Source organism: Podarcis bocagei (assembly GCF_964188305.1).
Source record: "Podarcis bocagei genome assembly, chromosome: 6".
In the NCBI taxonomy this organism is placed as follows: domain Eukaryota; kingdom Metazoa; phylum Chordata; class Lepidosauria; order Squamata; family Lacertidae; genus Podarcis; species Podarcis bocagei.
Genome location: NC_138130.1, coordinates 65,342,481 through 65,351,292, shown reverse-complemented (window position 1 = coordinate 65,351,292; position 8,812 = coordinate 65,342,481). Strand labels below are relative to the sequence as shown.

At 43.2% G+C, this 8,812-nt stretch overlaps 1 long non-coding RNA gene across 1 annotated transcript; it reads right to left on the bottom strand.

Moving 5' to 3' along the window:
* Positions 1–7,038: 7,038 nt before the first annotated feature.
* Positions 7,039–8,637, bottom strand: LOC308590074. Its single transcript, XR_014009680.1, has 3 exons — positions 8,561–8,637; positions 7,896–7,935; positions 7,039–7,203 (listed from the first exon to the last, which is right to left on the bottom strand). It is a non-coding gene; the product is annotated as an uncharacterized lncRNA (long non-coding RNA).
* Between the last annotated feature and the right edge of the window lie 175 nt (positions 8,638–8,812).

Sequence of the window (8,812 nt, the reverse complement as noted above, 5' to 3'; positions counted from 1 at the left end):
TAGTAGTAGTCTGTGGTGACAGTGGTTTGCTAATTGAGGCAATGCCTGCATAAGAAACAAAAGAGTTCCCTAATTTTACAGCACACAACAGGGCCAGTCCTACCATTGGGCAGAGTAAGGCAGCAGTCTCAAATGGCAATGATGCAGGGTGGAATGGGCAGCAGCAGCACGGTGCTGGGGGCACAGTGGTGTTCATGTAGGCTGCTCTGTGCCCCTAAAGCTAGTCTGCTGCACTAAGATGGGTTGTCCTGTCATCACTGTGTAAGATTCAACTGCAAGCGTGGTTGGCTTTTGCACATGGAATAGGGAAATGGACACCATCTTGTTTGCCTCCAGCAGCAAAATCTCTTGAGCTGCCCCAGCAGTCAAAGCCAAGCTGAGAGATTTGTACATTTTTTCTCCCATTAATGCACCAATTTATTGCACCTTTCCCACTGGCTGAAGGACCATGCCATATTTTTATGTGGGTCATGTTAAAGGGTGTGGGGTGGAACACTTCGATTTATTCATCCAACCACCACTTGCAGGAGCAAATGGATCAGCATGAGGTACGACCTCTCGTTCTTGGATCACCAAGTTGTCCTTTTGATTTTCATGTATGTGTGTTAGATCACTCCTTTAATTAAAAGTACCGGTACCTGCTTTCCCTTAAAAAAAAAAAAATCTCACTGCCACCATTTAGTTTCATATAAATAATAGTTTAGCTCACTAGTTATCACATTAGTCAAGACCGGCCATTAACATCTCTGTACCAGCTTTATATTATGCAGGCACATTAAGCAAACTGAGGTGCCCCCACCCAAGTGGAAGATGCTTGTGGGTGAGGAGGATTGAAGCAATCAGACTTCCATACCTTTTAAGCCCACCTCTGTTCATCCCTCCTGAACCACACACACACACACACACACACACACACACACACACACTGCTGCTCTTCCTGAGCCTATCCCAACCCAGGCGCAACAAGTAATTCCTCATGAGTAAATGTAGGGGGATGGAGAGGTTGGCAAAGGACACACAGATCTTCCGGGGTTCTAAATCACAGCAGGCCTTTCATGACAAGAAAGGGCTTCCCGTTTCAGAACTTATATGTCAGCATGTAGGAGTGTTCACAAAAACTTCAGGGGGTGACAGAAGTATTCAGAGCAAATACTGAATGAGAGAGAAATGCCCAAAGGGCGGGGGGGGGGGAATACAAATATTTTATTAAACTTTGTTCACAGCTAGGCTCTTAATAGAAAGTAAAGGCCAGATTTCCACACTTTCTGGGAGTGAAGCACACCTCACAGACATAGCATGGTAGGTGTCATGAACACCACATTTCTTAGAAGATGCTAGTGAAAAAAGGCTTTTTCAAGCGAGAGAGTACTTTGGGCCCAGAACACATAGCTTCATATACGGAGCTCTAGTTTGACCTGGGCTTTACATCAGGTTTTGCCTTCTCCCCCATTCTCATGACCATAATTACGGTAAACACTCATCTTAAGTCAGATCGGGGCCATTTCAGATTGGACCCCAAATTGAATTGGGGAACATGCACAGCCCTAATAAGCACAATAAGTACAAATAACCTGCTGAATGTTTGGAGACCAAACTATCTGAAGGACCAGCTGCATCTGTATGTGCCTGTGCAACTTTTAAAATCACCCTCATTTGCCCTGCTCTCTGGATCATCATCAGTTTGTTAGCTTTGTGGATACTAGACACAGGTCCTTTTTGGTGTTGGTCCCACAGCTTTGGAATTCCTTTCCCAGGAAACTATGCATGGTCCCACCAGTATTTGCTTTTAAGAAGATCCCAAGGACTCCCCGCCACCCCCACACTTTTCACTCTGTATTTGGTGGGTGTGTTGCTTCCTGAGTGTACTGTTGTGGCTCATTAATTCATGAGACAGTTTTAGTAAGTGGCAAAGCTGATTTTGTAAATAATAATAATAATAATAATAATAATAATAATAATAATAATAATAATAATTTATTATTTGTACCCCGCCCATCTGGCTGGGTTTCCCCAGCCACTCTGGGCTGCTTCCATAGAAAGCAAAAATACAGTAAAATATCACAGATTAAAAACTTCCCTGAACAGGGCTGCCTTAAGATGTCTTCTAAATGTCAGGTAGTTATTTATCGCTTTGACATCTGACGGGAGGGCGTTCCACAGGGCGGGCGCCACTACCGAGAAGGCCCTCTGCCTGGTTCCCTGTAGCTTTGCTTCTCGCAATGAGGGAACCGCCAGAAGGCCCTCGGCACTGGACCTCAGCGTCCGGGCAGAACGATGGGGGTGGAGACGCTCCTTCAGGTATACTGGGCCGAGGCCGTTTAGGGCTTTAAAGGTCAACACCAGCACTTTGAATTGTGCTCGGAAACGTACTGGGAGCCAATGTAGGTCTTTCAAGACCGGTGTTATGTGGTCTCGGTGGCCGCCCCCAGTCACCAGTCTAGCTGCCGCATTCTGGATTAGTTGTAGTTTCCGAGTCACCTTCAAAGGTAGCCCCACGTAGAGCGCATTGCAGTAGTCCAAGCGGGAGATAACTAGAGCATGCACCACTCTGGCGAGACAGTCCGCAGGCAGGTAGGGTCTCAGCCTGCGTACCAGGTGGAGTTGGTAGACAGCTGCCCTGGATACAGAATTGACCTGCGCCTCCTTGGACAGCTGTGAGTCCAAAATGACTCCCAGGCTGCGCACCTGGTCCTTCAGGGGCACAGTTACCCTATTCAGGACCAGGGAGTCCTCCACACCAGCCCACCCCCTGTCCCCAAAAAACAGTACTTCTGTCTTGTCAGGATTCAACTTCAATCCATTAGCCGCCATCCATCCTCCAACCGCCTCCAGGCACTCACACAGGACCTTCACCGCCTTCACTGGTTCTGATTTGAAAGAGAGGTAGAGCTGGGTATCATCTGCATATTGATGGACACCCAGTCCAAACCCCCTGATGATCTCTCCCAGCGGCTTCATATAGATGTTAAATAGCATGGGGGAGAGGACGGAACCCTGAGGCACCCCACAAGTGAGGGCCCAGGGGTCTGAACACTCATCCCCCCCACCACTTTCTTTCTATACAATGCCTTGGAAGTGCTATGCCCTGGAAGGTGGGTTAAAGGTTAAGGTACCCCTGACTATTAGGTCCAGTTGTGGACGACTCTGGGGTTGCGGCGCTCATCTTGCTCTATAGGCCAAGGGAGCTGGTGTTTGTCCGCAGACAGCTTCTGGGTCATGTGGCCAGCATGACTAAGCCACTTCTGGCGAACCAGAACAGCGCACGGAAATGCTGTTTACCTTCCCGCCGGAGTGGTACCTATTTATCTACTTGCACTTGGCATGCATTTGAACTGCTAGGTGGGCAGGAGCTGGGACCGAACGGGAGCTCACCCTGTCGCGGGGATTCGAACTGCTGACCTTCTGATCGGCAACCCCTAGGCTCTGTGGTTTATTTTTTTTTATATAAATATTTTTATTAAATTTTCAAACATAAAATGAAAAGTCACATATTAAACACACCAAATCCCTTCACCAAAGAAATAACAAACAAAAAACAAGTACACCAACAAACAATATAGAAAAGAAAGAAAAAAGAAAAAGACAACTATTCATCACATTTTTTATATAACTAACTGGACTTCCTCGCATCTCCCTTACCCTGCATTCTTTGTAATAGAGATTAACAGCAAATTATTACCTTGTTTCATACCTTATTTTGTACTTCTCAAATGTTATATTTCTAAACTTAGAGTAAATTTTTGTCAATTTTTTGTAACTTAGATTAAACATAATATTACTTTAAGTTTCGACCTTTTCTTACTTATGACTTAATTTTCTATATCTCACAGTCAAGTTACTGGAGCCATATTTTTCAAAATCGTGCAATTTCTTAACATTCATACAACTTGTACTGTTTTTGTAGATAGTCCTTAAATTTTTTCCAGTCCTCTTCCATTGTTTCTTCTCCCAAATCTCGGATTCTGCCAGTCATTTCAGCCAGTTCCATATAGTCCATCAATTGCGTCTGCCACTCTTCCAGTGTGGGCAAATCTTGTGTCTTCCAATGTTTTGCGATAAGTATTCTTGCTGCTGTAGTCGCATACATAAAAAAAGTTCTGTCCTTCTTTAACACTTTCTGGCCGACGATGCCCAAGAGAAAGGCTTCTGGTTTCTTAACAAAGGTATATTTAAATACCTTTTTTAACTCATTATAGATCATTTCCCAGAAGACCTTCACTCTTGGACAAGTCCACCAGAGGTGAAAGAATGTCCCTTCAGCCTCCTTACATTTCCAACAATATATTGTCAGACAGGTGATATATTTTTGCAAGCTTGACTGGGGTCATGTACCACCTATATATCATTTTCATAATATTTTCCTTCAAGGCATTACATGCCGTGAATTTCATACCGGTGGTCCATAACCTTTCCCAGTCCTCAAACATGATGTTATACCCAATATCCTGGGCCCATTTTATCATGGCTGATTTGACTGTCTCATCCTGAGTATTCCATTTAAGCAGCAAGTTATACATTCTTGAAAGCACCTTAGTCTTTGGTTCTAACAATTCTGTCTCTAATTTCGATTTTTCCACCTGGAATCCTATCTTTTTATCCAACTTAGAAACCTCTTGGATTTGAGCATAATGTAACCAATCTCGCACCTTATTCTTTACGGCTCTGTGGTTTAGACCACAGCGCCACCTGTGCCCTGGGAAGGTGGGTTAATAAATCTTAATAAGCAAACAAGGGAAATATCAAGAAACCACACCATCGGTCTCCTGGATCTCATCTAGTTCGACCCCTTAAATAGGACCACTGGAGTGAAGAAGTCCCTGGATGCTTTGCAGTGAGAAAAAAGTACATGAAAAACTTCAAAAGCACTTTCTGTTTGGCAGCCCAGTCATTTCTGCTCAGAATCAAGACCTGCTGCACCCAATGGGGCTTATTCCCTAGTAAGTGTGTTTAGAATGTTGGCCTTTATTCTTCTATTAAAAAGCAGGTTCAAGTCCTCACATGTCAGGCTTCAAATAAACTCTAGATGTTTGATAAAAGCTAGTGCTTAGTGACAGGGGATAGAACCAGTCCGAATGCTAAATCCCCCCCTTTTAGCAGCCAGAACTAGACTCTTAATACTGTAGTAGATACAGAGATATATGAAAGCTCTTTTGCTGCTGTTTCCCTGCATCAATTCCATTTACAAATAACTCAAGGGCTTCTCTCATCTCTCCATTAATGGACTCCCTATCTATGCTGCAGCCTAATGGGAATAAGAAAATAAAGATAAGCAGTGCATGCGCAGAAAGAGCACCCAGTCCCAGACATTTTCTCACCTTACTCAAACGTGCTCTGATGGGCATTGTTGTAAAATTGATATAAAATACAATATAAAAGTCTATATTATCTTTCATTCTGAAAGCAATTCGGTTAGCTATTGGGTTGTAGCTAATGTTAGACATTCTCAAGAGCAGAGTATTGAAATTAACGAGTATGACTAACTTGGGCTTCTTTATTTTTGTGGGTCTACTTTGAAAATTACTAACTCTATTAAGACTAGTAACTTTAATACTCTGCTCTTTTAACAGCACATTCCTTTTTTTAAAAAGACATAAAAATCAATTATATTAAAGTAGAGCAGAACAGCTGCCTTGGAAAATGATTTGAAAACTGCATTTGGTCTAGAATAGGGTCACAAGATTATTAACTGGAGCTACATGGCTTGACCATATTACACCAGTGCTACTGCTTTGTCGGCTACAGTGGCTCCCAGGCAATTTTGAGTCTCAATTTGAAGCCCTGAACTGCTTGGAACCAACTTATCTGAAAGATCATCTTCTTTCAACCTGAACATCAAGACCCTCTTGAGAGGACCCTTCTCCAGGTACTTCTGTCTGATAAATAAGACCAATAACCAGCAGCATGAGACCTTCTAGGCAGAGGCACCCCAGTTTTGAAGAGCCTTCTTTTTGGCAGCACCTCTTTAAAACAGCAAATATTTCACAGTCTGAGTCTCTCGGTATTTTTTTTTGCTACAGTTTTGTGCTATGCTGTAATATTACATTGTTTTTTATTTCCTATTTTGCATTGTGATCCACCCCAAGAATTTCTGTTATGCAGCAGCTATAGAAATACTGTGACATAAATAAATCATTTATGGGGAAATGAAAAGGGGTTTACCTGGTGCCCAAAGACAACATGCAGCGCCAGCAAAATGTCTGGGCATAGAGTCCCAAAGCCAGGCCCCAGAGAAGGAAAATTAAATCAGTGGGCATAAGTTACACACTCTGGGAGTTTGGGGGAAAAGGATCAAAGACAGATTGGTCCATTGATAGAGGAGGGTGGTCGTGTGAGAAGGACCTTTTTCATTTTAAGAAGGTTGGGTGGGCAGAAACCCTTCTTTCTCCCATTTTCCTTATCTAACTTTTCTGTCCTTTCCTTCTTTAACCCTGCAGCGTACCAGATATTATCTCTAGCACTGCATTATGCAGGGTGTGTGTTAGAAGCAGAAGGAATTGATATTCTTCTATATTTATCAGTAATTTGTATGACTGCAGCATTTTCACAGGAACTGTCTGTATTTTTGTAACATTTGTTATTAAGTTATCTGTAGCTGTTTTTGTTTTCAGTACATCGCATATGTTTGTTTGTTTGTTTGTTTTTGTGTATAGTCTAAATAAGTAATAAAGTAAGCCTCTTTGCAATTGGGGACCCCAATAAAGCAGGGTCCCCAGCCATGTGGAGATTTCTCCTGATGTTCAAGAGTCCTCAAAGGACTTTCCCCCATACAGTGCAGGAAGATCGGGGACTTTTAAATACGAAACTTTCATGTGAGTAAAGGCCACCCTATCCTATTCATGCTTCATAGTTGAACAGGGCAAAAATGTCAGTAATAAAACTGCATAAAAGTGAGAGAAGCAGCAAATGAGGCAAACAACAATTTTGTGAGAAAACTGATTTTATTTCTGACGTTCTAGAATGAAAAACATTAGCTTATATGCTTTTTTATTTTTTAAAAAATGCTTTATTTCTAACCCTATAATTATAATAAATAAAAGGACCAACATAAAGAGACCTGTAAGATTGCAGCTGCCCTGCACAGAGTAGAACATCACCTGACAGAAATGTTCAGTTAAGTCTTACTGAACTCCCATTTGCTTTCAGTTTTGAGGAATGTTACATAACTTTAGCAAAAATGCTCAGATGGCCATACAAGGGACATATCTGGAAAAGAGGAAGCATACATTATCTTAATTGTGTCTGGAAAGCTTTTGTTTAAATTATTCATGTTATGTCCTTATAGATCAGCATAACCTTCAGTCTGAAGTTCTGACAAGTGTGCAGCAGTGAAAAAGCTTGAATTTGGAAGCTACAAGATTGGTTCATCGCACTGCACAGATGATGCAGAATTTCAGTTTTTTATATTGAGGACAATGCTACTGTCTCAGTGAGACCCAGTTTGCACGTGATCATGCCTTAGCGTGAACATGTAAACATGATGGCTCCCAGAGTGAAGATGGTGGCTCCAACATCCCTCTCCCAGTCGTTACACTTGGCTAAGTATTACATCTGAACCTGGGCTCACAGAGGAACGATTAGTGTAAACCAGTAACCAACCTTAGCTACAGTCTGTGTTTGGACATAATGCTAAGGCAAACTGTTGCTTAGCCCTTGGTAGTGCAATCACAACAAGACTGGCAGGGAGGGAGAAAGCCGCTTCCCCCACTTTTGCTTGTTCATGCTAAACGCTGCTTTGGGTTAGCATGTGCAAACTTGTTCTTGCATTTGGATACAAAATAAGGCTCCTTCTGAGTGCTGCTTCCGAGTTTATATTCTGCTTGCATTCAGTGAAGAACAATGTTGCTTTTTGAAATTACTGTGAAACATTTAAGGGAAGATACTGTATCATCTCTTACCTCTTTTAATGGCAAGTTTGCAAGCTGAGGAACAGGAATCCTGAACAGGAAAGAAAGATGTTCTTTGGGTAAAGGAATACTAAAAATGCCATGCAAAATACCTCCTTAGTATGCAGAAATGAGGAAGAAGAGGAGCTTTTCTGGGATTCTTCATGACAGGGCCAGCACACCCATGAGGCAATCCCCTCAGGTGGCAAGATCCACTGTGGCAACAGATCTGTGCTCCAAGGAATGCATCACCTGTTGCTGCTGCCGCCCTGCTGGCCAATAGGAGGCGCTTAGCCAATAGGAGGTGCTGCTGGTCTCTTTCCACCCTTGTTCCTGATGCAGATCAGGTGCCAAAATGTCTTCAGCCTGCCCTGCTTCATGAGATACCAGGACGCAGTGTTTTTTTTTTTCTTGGGGGGACACAGGGGTATGCATACCCCTAAACATTTTGTGAATCTTTGTACTTTTGTCCATTTACTGTATTTATTTTCCCCGATTTGAACTAAAAAATTGTGATTTTCTTGAGTAAAAATGAGACTACCCCTAAATATATTTTAAGAAAAAAAGCATTGGCAGGGCTCATATTGTCTAATTAAAACCCTTAATTACAGGGACTCGGGTGAAGGGTCTTTGGCGACCTGCCTACCCATTTTCCCCAACACTTTCTTTCACCTCACCTGCAGTTGCACCCTTACCGACCAGGTCCCTGACCAAGCCGCTCTGTCAGCGCGATCCCAGTTGCCAAGCTCGCCTCCCCTTCTCCCGCGCATCGGTTGCCTCGCTTTCCCAAACGCCGCCTTCGTTCTCTCCAGGCGCCGCTGCCTTCGCGGGCGACGTGGGAAACTCACGCGGCAAAAGGGGCGGAGTCGGCGCCTTCTTTTTTCTCTCCGCGCCTTCTTTCTCGGCCAATCCCCTTCCCAGCCCGCTCT